General features: G+C 44.3%; 1 pseudogene; it reads left to right on the top strand.

The window, feature by feature from the left end:
• The window catches only part of LOC116884900, a 28515-nt pseudogene extending 14036 nt beyond the window's left edge, over positions 1–14479 (top strand).
• Positions 14480–14740: the final 261 nt, after the last annotated feature.

Genomic DNA, 14740 nt, shown 5'->3' with positions numbered 1-14740 from the left:
ACAAGACGACGCTGGTAAACTGTAGCGGCCTTCCATGCCCAATACTGGGGGGTGATCTATAGACTGACTCTACCAGGAGGGTGCTGGGAAGTGTCCCATGCATGGTGGTGTTGGAGCATATATGGAATTCTGCCAGGCAGAAGAGGAAAAGTGAATTACAACAACAGGCAAGGTGGAGAATGCAGACGTGATAACGCTCACCAGTGTTTGCAGCAGAGGGCTCCTGCCAGGAGAGGCTGGCAAAAGTGCCCTCCTAAGTGTGCTTCAGGAATGGAGAATAGCAGACTCCCCCTTCTGACGGACGGGCGGGTGCATTTTTCTTTTTGAAACACAAACCGTTGCTTTCATTTTACTGGACATGTATCAAATGCATCCCCTTTATCCTGGCAATTACACATGTAGGCACTTACTGTGTTGACATGCTGAAAAGTTACTGATGGCATGAGGCTCCTTAACATAGCACCCCCTTCAAAAGCAAACGACTAGAGAAAAGTTAAATGCCATCAACGGGGATTAGTTAAAAATTATGACGTATTTTTAGAATGAAATAAAATGGGCAGCTATTAAAAAAATAAAACCAAAACCTCCAGGCAGTGGTGGCACACATCTTTATAAAATCCCAGCAGAGACAGGTGGATCTCTGTGAATTCGAGGCCAGCCTGATCTACAGAGTGAGTTCCAAGCCACCCACAGCTACACAAAGAAACCCTGTCTCAAAAGGAAAACAAAAAACAAAAAACAGCAAAGAAAATTCACATGCTGATGGAATAAATACCAAGACATACTATGTGTGATAAGAAAAGTATAGAATAGTACACCGATTGCTACCATATAGAAGACACATGAAGACATACATGTATAGATGTATGTATGCACACATGTACGTAAACAAACATACATTATTAACAAAATGTCTTCACGGAGGATGTTTGGGGCTAACGGGAAGAATAGGAGGGGCTTTGGCTGCAATATCACTCGGTGTATAGGACATAATAGGCATATTTTCCAGTAAAGTGGGGACTCCAGAAAACAGTAAGCACGAAGAGAGAAGAATCACGTGAAGAACAAGGAGGAAGCTTCTCCATGTGTCCTGTCTCCGAGTAGAATCACCTTCAGTCCAACACTGACATCAGACAGAAGTGTGGATTCTGATATCTTTTGCAGCTGATTTTACCTGCTTTATTTGGACTTTTTGCTATATTAAATGTCAAGAATTTTATACACACCAAGTCATCTAACTCTTCTCGGCAGACTAAGTGTTTGTACTACCCATTTTGACAGAAGAGGAAAATAGAAGAACTGAGAACCAGGACTCAGACTCCTGTCTCAATGCCACCCCTGAAGGCGCCGGTAGTGAGTGTACAGCCTGCTGAGTTTCCGTAGAAAGAACCACAGAAAAGCCTGGAAGTTATTTTGGCAGCCCTGAAAAGCCAGGAGTTGCTCAGGTCACAGAAAGCCCAGAGAGGAGCATGGGCTGGAAATGAGGGCATCCCAGAAGGGTATGGTTGACCTAAAGCCGACCAAGAATACTGAAGAGACATGGGGGTGGGGCGCACGGGGGGAGAGAGAGGGGGGAGAGAGAGACAGAAAAGAAGCCCCTCTCCTTCTCTAGGACTCTGGGAAGCCAAATGTCTGTGGGATTCAACTCTCTAACTCCTCCCCTCCAGGGATTTCCCACTCTGACCCCAGAGGTCCCCAGGGCCAGCCGGCCTCTCTCTCTCCCCAGAAAGAGGTACTGAAAGGGGTTCCCTGAGGTGCCGTTTGGCTGGAACAGGCTCCTTATTTTCCTCCCCATCTCCCTGCAGTATCAAGTGTGTGACTATTGATTTTTTTTCCCTGCATTTGTTTTTGTTATCCATTATTTATGCGATCATTTTTCCATCCTTCGTGCATGAAGGCAAATTTTGTGTAAAAATCAATCGAGAGAGAGCCGCCGATGGCTTGTTGCGTGTTCTGGGCTTTCATCTCTAAGGAACCGGTTCCTGGGAGAAGCGGGGCAGGATCCTGGGGAGCACGCCAGGAGGAAGAGTAGCGAAGGGGCCTGAAGGGTCAAACACCTGCCAAGGATACCTCACCGCTGGGATAGCTTTTTGCTCCCTGGTGAGCTCTCCTAGAAGTCCTGGAAGGATCTTAATCAGAGCCTTATTCTGACTGACCCCTGGTTCCACACCCACTTGCTGGCTGGGTGGAGGAAGGGGTGGGGTCACCGCTGAAGAGCTTCTCCGGAGCACACCTTTCTTCAGTGTCCTACCCTCCAGAACTCTGCAGGAACACGCAGAATGCTCTCTAGAGCATTACTCAGGGGGCTTTAGGGGAGTCACCGCGGAAGGGCCAGTTACCCGGGAGCAGAACTGAGTGCAAGGCTGGCTGTCCCCTTGCTCTTACTAAATTCCTGTCCTGTGTGGGCTCCGCCAGCACAGGGATATTTATTTAAGGTTAAATACAGCTTGTGAGGTAATAAGAGGAAACCAGAGCCTGCTGCAAAGATGGCCCAGCCAGAAAAGTGGCCGTAAAGCACTTGGTGCAGATTTGAGCCATAAACACACAGAAAGATGGAAGGGGATCACTGACTCCACAGTGCTGTCCTCTGACACCCTACACAGGAGATCACCGACTCCACAATGCTGTCCTCTGATACCCCTACACAGGACACAGACCTAAAGTAAAAATCACACATCAACACGCAGCAATAAACTATAAAAAAATTAAAAGGAATAGAAATAATAGCAAATATATGTGTATATATACTTATATATTTATTTCATATGATTAAATACATTCATATTTACATATAGCTGTATTTTATATATGTTTATATAAATATATAACACATATATACATACACATACATATATATTTGATGTTTTCTCCTGGCTAAAGTTCCCACTTGAACCCTCCCAACCTGTGTGTCTTTGGAAAATATACTTAACCTCTCTGTCACAGCCCTATAATATTAGTGCTGGTCTTAAATGAGGTCCTGCATTTAATGGTAGTACTTGTCTTGCTCATAGGATTCAGTAAACACTGCACCTGTTCCTTTCTAATCTCACCAAAGTGCTCACTCCCAACCCCTACAGTCATTTTTCCTGTCCTACTGGTCCACTGTCTTTGTATGTTTCACAGCTGAACTTCCTTCCACCCAGTCTCTGCCAGCCCCAGTTCAAACCCCCAGTTCCTGGGGATAGGAACCTTGGGTGTCTAAGTCAGATTGTCACAGGTACCAGATAGGAATGCCTATAAATTATCATTCCCAACTCCACCCCTATTTCCCAGACAGCAGTGGTGAGGCCCAAGGTCACATCACTGGCAAGTACCCAACGGACATTCTTACCCAAATCTCCACTTCCCTCAGCTCCACTTTCAGGTGGCCATGTGAACACACCAGCCATGCCCTGTGTCTCTGCTTCCTCCTGTCCTTGTCTACCCTCCGTGGTAGCTTCAAGGTGGCTGCTGAGAGAACTTCCCCAGTTGCTTCTCTTCAAGTCAGTTCTCCAGACAAGGGTCACCTACCTTACTTTCCAGGCTTCTGCAGCTACCTAAAGTCTCTCCACACTGGCCTCAGGCCAGGCTCCACTGAGGCACTGAGCTATCAGAAGATAACTCCTCCCAAGCAAGGTGTCACAGGGACAGCCCTGCCCTCCCCTAACTCCCACAGATGCCTTTAGGCTGACTGGCAGTGGTCAAGGGTGGGGGGGGGCTGTAAGTTTTGACAATGATAAGGGGAGTAAGATTTTTGTAAAACTTTGACACAGTTTTTCAACTTTTCACACACCGAGTTGGCTTGGCTGTGAAGCAGATTTCTCCATCACCCAGAACTTGGCTAGATTCTGCCCCAGTCTTCTCTGTAAAAAGAAAATGTTTGTGTGTTGGGAGGGTTTCTGCAGTCAGAAGCAAGCTACTGGCAGAGGCAGGCTCTGTGAGCTGGAGCGTGGTTTTGTGGTTTGGAGGTTTTTCTTTTCGTCTCCTTTAATATGTCCCACGTGAGGAATGGGTGGGGGTGATGCCATTGTTATTCTTTAAAGTGAACATTCAGAAAAACAAGGAAAAATAATTGACATCACCATTGGTTAGGGCCAAGGTCCTGCCCCAAATCACTCATGTGTGGTACTGCTTCTAGAGCAACAGGCAAAAAAGCTCTCAAGGAAGCTTCTGGAGAGCCGCAGAAAAGCCACCAGCCATCTAAGATAGAGAGATCTGGGGTCAAAAAGACCCAGAAAAAGATGTGGGTGACTCGTGAAGACGCCAACACTATGGGGTCAAACCTCCAGGTGCCCACTTTCACAGAATTAGGATTACGGGCACACTGGGCACGCTGTCTGCTTGTGTTCGTGCTCTGCCTGCTGCTGCCATAGACAGGAACCTGTCTCGCCACAGACAGATACGCGCTGAACTATGTGCCACTGGGATCTGAGCAGCTGGGCCCTGAGAAACATCAGATTCCTCAAAACAAGATGGCCACTAAGAGAAAGAAGAGAAAGGGTCATGTGGGTCTAAGGATTGTAACATTTTATACTTATTTCTAATTTGTAAAAGACTGAAAAGCCCCAGGTTCTGGAATCAGAACAAACAGCCAGGCTAAGTACTGAACCACCACTGGTGTGGTGACCATAATTTGGTAACTAACTATATAGCTGGTAGTTCCAGTCACTCTGTGATCCTTTTATGTGCTATATGCATAAAACCACACACTATTTGCTGAATGTATTTACTAAAAATGTTTACCGAGCGTGTTTCTTTAAACTCACCCCACTTGAAAACTTGTTTTCAGCCAGCTATGGTGGAACACAACTACAATCCCACCGCTTGGGGTTGCAGGCAGAAGGACCAAAGGTTCAGGGCAGCCTCAATTACATAGTGACTTCAAGTCCAGACTAGGCTGATGCAGATTCACTCTAAACAACCAAACACACTTACTCACTCTCAAGACAACCTGAGAGAAATCATGGAAGTCAGAGAAAACATGCACATATACATGTATGAGTATAGCTCTCAAGATACAGCTACAGGTTGGATAATTTCCTATGTCTCCACTTCACTATTACGTACCTCCCAAGAACTGGGGTGAGGAGACATTGCCCAATATGGGAGTTACCTGCCACGTGGCTTTTAAATTTAAATGAAATGAAATGAAACCAAAAATTAGTGTCTTGGTTGCTCCAGCCACATTATAAGCACTCCTCAGCCACATGTGGACATGGCTACCATCTCGGAACAATAGCAACAACAGTGAGAACAGGAACACACCCGCGTCCTGTAATCCCTCCCAACACATGGGATGCTGAGACAGGAGGATTGGAAGTTCTGGGCCAGCCTAGACTACATGGTGAGACCTTGCTAGGGAAGCAAGAGAATATTTCTATAATTTCAGAAAAGTTTATGTGACAACACTAGGCCTTTCTGAAATCCTTTAAATCTGTTTAATGTTGTTGCCCCTTCCTTTCCACTCTCATATTTTTTCATAGCTCTCCCAGAAAATTCTGAGTGTAGAGCTAAGGGGACTGAAGTCGGAACTCTTTCTTTATTTCAGGTCATTAGAACCTACTGTATAATAAAAAGCTACTCTTTCTCTCCCCTGCCCTTCTCATCTTCTCTCTTAGACACATACACACACAAACACACACATATACAACACACAACACACAAACACACATACCACAAATACAAGAGGAATCCAGCAACCCAAAAGCTAGCCTGGGACTTTCTGTACTGGGCAAGAATAGCATTTGGAACATCCTCATTCTAGGATGTGGGCTTCCAACAGGCAAAAGAAAAGATGGCTTACATAAGATATCACCTACTCGTGATCTATGAGCTTAGTCTGGCTTATAGATATTTTTGCCTTATTCCATGTGGCTTTAAATTTTCACTGTGTTTTATAAATCTAATTTCTGTCTTTCTAGGGAAGTGAGAAGACCTGCCTATTCTGCTTCCATTCACACACAGCAGTCACAGGTAGATGGATGCTGGGAAGCCCCTCCTCTTTAAGCCAGGCATGCACTGCTCTCTGGTTTAAGGTACAGCCCTGTCTTTTCTGGTTGGCATGACCTTTGGCAGCTGAGCTGGCTACTGTGCACCTGTTACAAGCTCTACCTGCTAATTTCCACCTCAAATTTCAACACATGTGTGCACTGTCCTTTAGGAAAATAAGTTTTCTTTGAAGCCAAATAAGAGCTACGGTATCTGGTGCTCTTGTTACAACTGACCTTGATCTCAAGGTCTGTTTAACCCTGTGGTCAGCACCGTCATCTATTAGCAGGTTGAAAGCAAGGTAGCCATACATACATAGGGCCTCTTGAGAAATGTCACTCAGATGTGGAGGCAGCTCACAAGTCTTCAGAGAATTCGATACAAGATGTAGACTTAGTGAGGGTGAGAATGCAGCAGACATGACTATCCACGTTGTTTCAAGGGATATATATGCATAGTGTGCCTCTCTGACCCTCTCAGGACTCCTTGGCCTCTCCTCAAATCCTCTCTCTGGAGCCTTGCAGCTGCAGCATCAGGCTGAATGCTTCAACTCCCCTGTCTCCCAAACCCCATGTAAAGCATGTGATGTGTGAGCACCCTAAATGCACAGTAAATCCCTTATGAAGAAGGAGAGGTCTGTGTGCCGGGAAAGGGGGTTAGACACAGAGTCAGTGGGAATGGCTCTCAGTGTTTTTAAGAAGCAGTTGCTCATGTCCACTGTCCCCTCAGTGGATTCTTTCCACCTGACCCAGTGGACCACTGGCTTTCTCCAAACATCCAGAATGCTGGACATTTATTCATTTGAAAATGCTTTCTAAAGACACTTTTTAAAAAGATTTTATTTGGGGTTGGGAATTTAGCTCAGTGGTAGAGCGCTTGCCTAGGAAGTGCAAGGCCCTGGTTCGGTCCCCAGCTCCGAAAAAAAAGAACCAAAAAAAAAAAAAAAAAGAAAGAAAGAAAGATTTTATTTTATTTATGAGTATGCTGTAGCTGTCTTCAGACACACCAGAAGAGGGCATCAGACCCCAATACAGATGGTCATGCACCACCATGTGGTTGCTGGGAATTGAACTCAGGACCTCTGGAAGAGCAGTCAGTGCTCTTAACCACTGAGCCATCTCTCCTGCCCTCTAAAGACATTTCAGATTCAGATAGCAACTGTAGTTAAGGATCTTGTGACAGCGTGTGTTGACTGCTAACTTCACAGGGTCTAGAATCACCTCAGAGACAAATGCCTGTAAAGGAAGTTGCAGGTATGATCGATGGAGGAAGGAACGCCCACCATTCGAGGGGTGGAGGTCCTAGGCTGAATAAGAAGGAGAAAGTAAACTGGAGGCCAGCGCTCGATTCTTGTCTCTCTCTGCTTTCTGACAGCAGCTAGCTGCCTCAAGCTCCAATCACCTCTCTTCCCCAGCTGTGATGGACAGACCGTACCCTCCCTCTGTAAAGAGAATCAACCTTCTGTTTCTCCGTGTAGCCCTGGCTGTCCTGGAACTCACTGTGTGAATCAGGTTAGCTTCAACCTCAGAGACCCACCTGCCTCTGCGTCCTGAGTGCGAGGACTAAAACCTTGCACCACGGGAGCTGGGCACCGCCGAAGCTGGGCTAACTTTTTTTTTTTTTAAGTCACTTTCATCAAGCGTCATCAAGTCTTATGTCGCAGCAATAATGAAAGTAACTTACACGGGTAACAAATCAGCTAAAAAACAGAGAAATTAATAAAACCGTAAACTTCAAATGCTGATAATTCCACTTGGTTTTTTTGTTTGTTTGTTTGTTTTTTAAATTCATGCAGTACCTTGAATGTGAACACTCAAACATTAATCCCCAGACCGGAAACCGTGTGTCTTCTCCGGGAATCTAGCCTGTCCAAAAACAAAAACTCACTACTTTAGGGAAGCAAGGAGACAGTAAAGTCAGCGCACCCTAAATCAGTTGTTCTCCCCCTGTGGGTCGAGTCCCCTGCAGCAAAACCTCTACCTCCAAAGATATTTACATTACGATTCATAACAGTAGCAAAAATTACAGTTATGAAGTAGCAGCAAAAATAATTTTATGGCTGGGGGTCACCACAACATGAGGAACTGTGTTAAAGCATTAGGAAGGCTGAGAACCCTGCACATAAAAAAACAAAAAACAAAAAAGCACAACGTAAGATCTATTCTTTTAGACAGGGCTTTCCTCCATAGCCTAAGCTAACCTCAAATTCCCAATCCTTATTCCTCTGCCTCCCTCGTTCTGGGATTACTGATGTTTGCCACTACACCTAGTAACAGCAATTTTCCCTCAGTTAATTCAACAGTTTTCAATACCGAGGACAGAGCTGAAGAAAGACATGTTTGAAAGAAATTGTTGGTGATAATCTTACACACACCATTGAAAGAATAGCATCCATATAAAAATTTTTTTTAAAAAGAGGCATTTTTGTTGTTGAGACCCTGTGTAGTCCTGGTTGTCCTGGAACTTGCTGTGTGGCTCTGTGAACCAGGCTGACCTAGAACTCAGGTAGAGATCCACCTTTCTCTGCTTTCTAAGTGCTTTGATTTAAAGAACTATGACATCCTTTATTTCTATCTTTTAACATTTTTAAAACATATTTTTAAAGGTTTATTTTATTTTGTGTGTATGAGTAGTTGGCCGTCCAGGATGTCTGTGAATCAACCACGGGTATACCTCATTCCTGAAGAGGCTGTGAGTCTCCCTGTGGGTGCTGGGAATCAAACCCAGGTCCTTTGCAAGAACAAGTGCTCTAACCACTGAGCCAACTCTCGGACCCCCAGTCTCTTTCTTTTCCTTTCTGTTATTTTACTGTAACTTTCCCCCGCCCCAGGAAAAAGGTTTAATTATTTTTAGATTTATTTTATTTATTTTATTCTGCGCATGACTGTTTTTGCCTGCATGAAAGTCTGTGCACTACACGTGTACCTGTGCCCATGGGGTCAGAAGAGAATATCAGATGCCTAGAAGTTGTGTTATAAATTATTGTGAGCCACTATATAGGTACTAAACATTAAACCGGGTCCTCTGGAAGAACAGCATGTGCTGTTGTTAACTGTTCAGCCATCTCTTCAGCCCCACAGATTTTTAATGTAAAAAGCAAATAAAAATTTTTTTCTAAAAAACAAGTCTTTAAATGTTTACAGAATAAACTCAATAAAAGGGCTGGAAGATAGCATTCAGAAAGCCAAGGAGATGTGGCTTCCCCAGATAGTAGAGTGGCCTCAACCTTGGCAGGAGGATGTGACAACAGATTTAGATTTGGGGTTCTCACTGGTCTAATGGGCATCATCAGTGGGGCCTTTCTTAATGCTGTGACCCTGGGCAAGGCACAACAGTGGTCTATGTCTTTGCTGATGGCTTTTATTTTGAAGAGTAGATTTAAGTGTCTGGCATGTGGAGCAGGGATCTCTGTTTAGGTCCCACCAGCCTGCACCATTGAAGACCTTGCTGGATAGGTTAGCCCAAGGTTTTCAGCACCTGGGGTTTCTGAAAAAAAAAAAAAAATCCCGTATTTGAGTAAAAATAAAATAAACGATTATGGATGCCTGAGCTGTGCGTTTGTTGGTTTAACTTAATTTTTGCATCACTATTTACTTAGTTCTTTCTGCACTGCCTGCCGACTCTGGAACACTCCCTGGCCCAAAAAAACACGGAACAGGTACCGGACCTCCCAAGCATCAACTGTTATCAGGAGAAAGGAGAAATGGCACCAGGGAAGCAGAAGCAGTTGGATTTCTAGAGTCCAGCCTGATCTACACAGCAAATTTCAGGCCTGTCAGGGCTACACAGTGAGACCCTGTATCAAAAACAAACAACAAACAATCAGAAAGAACTAAGGAGACATGAGAAGGAAAGCCTTAAAAAGTGGTGCCTGGGATTGAACGCAAGGCCTCTCCCATGATAGACAAATGCACAACCAGTCAGCTGCCCTACAGCTCTTGTTTTTACAGATTTTTTTAGAGACAAGATCTTGGTAAATTATCCAGGCTAGTCTTGAGCTCATCCTTCAGGCCAGAGAGACCTTAAACTTTTGATCCTCTTGCCTTAGGCCTTAAGTAATCTCTGTAATTTCTGATTATCTGGGCCACTAAACATGTCTCTATTTCTTTTCTAAAGGAGAAAAAAATAAAGAATAAAATGTCATATCAGTAAGCAACAGCAAGAAAGACACAATCCAGTTTCCTCTTCACAAGCTTTTGAATGGCCACCCCATGGCTTCCTGTACTAACACTATCAGGCAAGAATCCTGCAATTTTCTAATGTACTGAACCACTGGAGAACCAAGCTTAAGGCTTCAACGGTAGAACTTTGATATTCCAAAAGCAAATGCAAAGAATAACAATACGGAGCTAATGTTTGTATTCCTCGATACCCAGGAAGTTGTGTGGGCTTTTGATTCAATGGCACCTTTACACTTTGACCAGAAGAATCTGGGAGTGGCCTGTTGAAAACAGGGCAACCTCCGCTCTCAGGACAAGAGAGACCATCTTATCTAGGCATCCCCTAACACTGACATCTTCCCCTCCCCTCCTGTAACTCACCGGACTCTACTCCAGTGCTCTGCTCTGATGGGATCATAGTTCAGCTCAACTTTGATGACTGCCAGGACTTTGTTCCACAGCTGCAGTTGAAGTCTTTTCTCTGTGTGACTTTTATTTCCAATCTAGTTATGCCCCACAGGACCCCACTGAACAAGGGTAAGCCTTCTTCCCATAAAAAGCCTACCGATCTCACCTTTGAAAGCATCAGTTATTTTCTCCCAGGGGATCAAACCTAGCAAGGTGGTGAGCCCAGAAAACCACAGGAAGATAAAACAGCTCATTTGCTGACTTGGTTCCAAATATTTGGTAAATATTTAGTCTTCCAAAGTGATCGCTAGGAGGTCGCTGCTGCCTTTTTTTTTTTTTAAACACAAGCAATAGATTTTCTGTATCTATGGGGCTTGAATTTACAGATATCACAGAGAAAATAGTATATTTGAACTAGTCATGCACATACCTTGTCCTTTTATTTTCTCTGAAGAATACAGGCAAGGGAGATGTCTCTGTGGACAAAGCACTTACCATGCAATCATGAGGACCAGAGTTTGGATCCCCAGCACCCACATAAAAGCCAGTGTGTCTGGTGGTCCACCAGTAATCCTGGTACTCAGGAGACAGAGACGGAATCCCTGGGCAAACTGCTGAACTAGACCAGCTGAATCAGCAAGCTCCAGGTTTAGCAGGAAACCATGCTTCTGTGACTGAAAAGAAAAGTGATAGAGGAAGATGCCCAAAGACAACCTCTGGCTGCTTTCTGTGCTCCCACCCTTGAACATACACACCTGCACCACAAATATATATGATTTTACACACACACACACACACACACACACAGACACACACACACACACACACACACACACACACACACACACACACACACACACACACACACACACACACACACACACTCACACACACACACAGACACACACACACACACACACACACACACACACACACACTCACACACACACACACACACACACACACAGACACACACACACACACACACACACACACACACACCACACACACACTCCACACAGACACACACACACACACACACACACCACAGACACACACACACACACACACACACACCACACACACACACACACAGACAGACACACACCACACACACACACACACACACACACACACACACACACACACACCACACACACAGACACACACACACACACACACACACACACACACACACACACACACACACACAAACACACACACACACACAGACACACACACTCACACAGACACACACACACACACATACACACAACACACACACACACACACACACACACACACACACACACACACACACACACACACACACACACGTCCTGGGGAAATAGGGAGCGCTCAATTTCAGGGTTGACCAGACTAGATTGGCTCCTAGCTGTGTCTGTGAGAAATTGTGTTCAATGATGTAGTAGAACTCAGCACACTGTGGGAGGCACCATCCCTACACAGATGGATTTGGGCCTTATAAGAAAGCTGGCTGAACATGAGCCATGGGGAACAAGGCAGTAAGCAACATCCCTCCACGGTCTTTGCTTCAGTTCCTGCATCCGGGTTCCAGCCTTCAGTTCCTGCCCTGTCTTTCCTCAATGTGCTACTTGGATGTGAAAGCAGGAATAAACGCTTTCTTCTCTAAGTCCCTAATTTCAGGGTAGGGTGCTTATTACAGCCACAGAAGGCAAACTAGGACAGCAACACAATTACTATTTGCATAGTATTTACACTGTACTGTGGATTATAAGTAATCTAGAGATAATATAAGGTACAAGGGGTGATGTGTGTAGAGTCATGTAAATACTGTTGGATTTTTAAATAAATGACATGAGTACCTGCAAATTTTAGCATCTTCATGATATTGTAAAATACATTCCCTGCTGCTCTGGAAGAAGAAATTTTAATCAATGTTTGTTTAAATCAAATTTTTGCCCTAAAACAAAAAGGTTACACTAATTAATATTTCGTTCTTGTGGGCCACATATTAGTGTATAGGATGCCGTATCAACCCTCTCTATGACACACAGTAAGCTATAAGCTGAATATCGTGCCACCTCAGTCTTTAAGCTGAAGCCTTAATGCTCCAACTTGGTGCCATCTATAGGTGAGCCTCAGGGGGTAATTGGGTCAGGAAAATGGCTTTCAGGAGGCTATTAGTATCTTCTTTAAGACGAGGCATTTGGAGCCTAGGGAAAGGGGTGGGTAGATCATGCCTCTACCACATGGTCCTAGGAGGCTGAGAACTAGGACCCAGGGCACACTTGGTGGCCCTTTCTTTTAGATCCGCTTTGCTTTTTGAGATGACTATGATTTAACCACTTGAATATGAAAACTTAGTTTCCTTCAAGGAAGTCTCAGAATCAAACTAATCTCAGACGTAAGCTGCACGCTCAGGGGTAGATGATTAGCAGAAAGGAACTCACAGAAATTGTATGCGGTTTCTTGTCATAAGGTCACATTGGGGCCTTTCCTTTTATATTTTTCTTTAATTTTTAAAATTTACTTATGTATTTTTTGTTCTCTCTTTACCCTACAGCTCCTTCGCATATATATTGTGGCTTCCATTTCAAGGATCCCTGAGTGTGTGACATGTGGGTCTCTGTTTCTTGTGCCCTCTCTTGGGCTCTTTTCCTTCTGTTTATTTTGTGTGTCCACTTATGGTGTGTTAGTATTGTTTTGTCTCATTTTATTTTATTACATGCATTTTATTTCATAACTCTCTCATAGAAGCCTGTTTATTTTCTAATTAGAGACAGAGATGTGGTGAATCTGGATGAGAGGAGAGGTAGAGAAGACCTAGGAAGTGTAGAGGGAGGGGAGAACATTGTCAGGATATGTTAGGTGATAAAAAAAAATGTTTTCAATAAAAAGGAAAAAGAAATATGCTCTCCTTTTCTGGCTAGAACCATGGAGGCTGTGCCAGAGAAGAAAAGGAAGGTTGCCATTGTGCCAGAAACCCTTAAGAAAAAGTGAAGGGGGCTGGAGAGATGGCTCAGTGGTTAAGAGCACTGATTGCTCTTCCAGAGGTCCTGAGTTGAATTCCCAGCAACCACATGGTGGCTCACAACCATCTGTATTAAGATCAGGCATACACACAGGCAGAACACTGTAAACAAAATAAATAAATCTAAAAGATATATCTTAAAAAGAAAGGAAGGAAGGAAGGAAGGAAGAAAGAAAGAAAGAAAGAAAGAAAGAAAGAGAGAAAGAAAGAAAGACAGACAGACAGACAGACCGAGGGAATTTCGCAGAGTTCAAGGTGAAGGAAGTGTCTTAGGAAGGAGTTTGCCCAGAAGACACTGTGAAAGGCAAGGAGGAAGCTCATCTCTGAGAAGGCAAAGCACTCTCACAAGGAGTACAGGCAAATGTACCAGGATGACCAGTATGGCAAGGAAAGCTGGGAACTCCTATGTTTTGTGCCCACAGAACCAACATTGGCCTTTGTCATCAGAATCCGAGGCACCGATGGAGTAAGCCCAGAGGTGCTCAAGGTGTTGCAGCTCCTTCTTCTTTGGCAGATCTTCAATGGCACCTTTGTGAAGCTCAACAGGGCTTCAGTGGACATGCTGAGGACTGTGGAACCATACATGGCATGGCGGTACCCCAACCTGAAGGTAGTAAATGAGCTCATCTACAAGCAAGGCTATGGCAAAATCAATGAAAAGCAGATTGCCTCGACAGATAATTCCTTGATTGCTTGATCTCTTGGTAAATTTGGCATGAAGGATCTAATTCATGACATCTGTACAGTTGGAAAACACTTCAAGGAAGCGAATAACTTCCTGTGGTCCTTCAAGTTATCTTCCCCACGAGGAGGAATGAAGAAAAAGACAATTCTCCACTTTGTAGAAGGTGGAGACGCTGGCAACAAGGAAGATCAGATAAACAGGCTTGTTAGACAAACTAATATGTCGCTCATGCTATTTTTATAATGTGGTCAGTTCATAAACAGTCACAGCTTAGCAAATTGAAAAAAAAAGTGTGATTGGGGGAGCGGGGCCAAAGAGATGACTCAGTTCATAAGAATACTTGTTGCTGCTCTAGAGGACCTAAGTTCAGTTCCTAGCACCTAGATCAGGCAGCTCACAACTGCCTGTAACTCTAGCTCCAAGGAGATTCACTACCTCTGCACTCACATTCACACACACACACACACACACACACACACACACACACAAACATACACAGAGAGA

This window comes from Rattus rattus, chromosome 15, assembly GCF_011064425.1.
Source record: "Rattus rattus isolate New Zealand chromosome 15, Rrattus_CSIRO_v1, whole genome shotgun sequence".
Classification (NCBI taxonomy): domain Eukaryota; kingdom Metazoa; phylum Chordata; class Mammalia; order Rodentia; family Muridae; genus Rattus; species Rattus rattus.
This window is presented reverse-complemented; position numbering and strand designations above follow the sequence as displayed.